Here is a 622-nt window from a genome sequence, read left to right on the forward strand (position 1 = left end):
TACATACATACATACATACATACATACATGCATACATACATACATACATACATACATACATACATACATACATACATACATACATACATACATACATACATACATACATACATACATACATACATACACACATACATGCATAAATCCATACATACATATTAGTACTTTTCAACACTACAAATATTAGATACAAATCAGATAACATATGGTGACATCTCTAATCAGGGGGTGAGGGTATTTCAAAGCCGTTGTCACTGACAACCAGTGCCTGTCCTTGGGGTTGGAAATACTTGGTTAATGGCTTTCTTTAGGTGTATAGATATGTCAGTGGTAAGACAGAAAGAAACCAATAAAGCTTTCTTTCGAACTGTGGCTGTAAAAAATCTATTTTATGATTCAGTCAAGCTACAAATCATCTTAAACGAACTGACAGTGGTTGAATCCTTCACGACAGGCGATAAGAACATCTATTATGCACTGCAATAAGAACCAAATCCCCCCCAAATCTTGACCACGGCCTCAGATACTCAATTTAATTATGACGGTTTTTTTTTCTTTCTTCTTTTTTAAGGAGTTTCCCCGTAGATAAAAGGATTTGATCTACAACAAGGCCGACCTCTAA

Source organism: Oratosquilla oratoria, chromosome 11, assembly GCF_046742065.1.
Source record: "Oratosquilla oratoria isolate Oo_2021 chromosome 11, ASM4674206v1, whole genome shotgun sequence".
Classification (NCBI taxonomy): Eukaryota; Metazoa; Arthropoda; class Malacostraca; order Stomatopoda; family Squillidae; genus Oratosquilla; species Oratosquilla oratoria.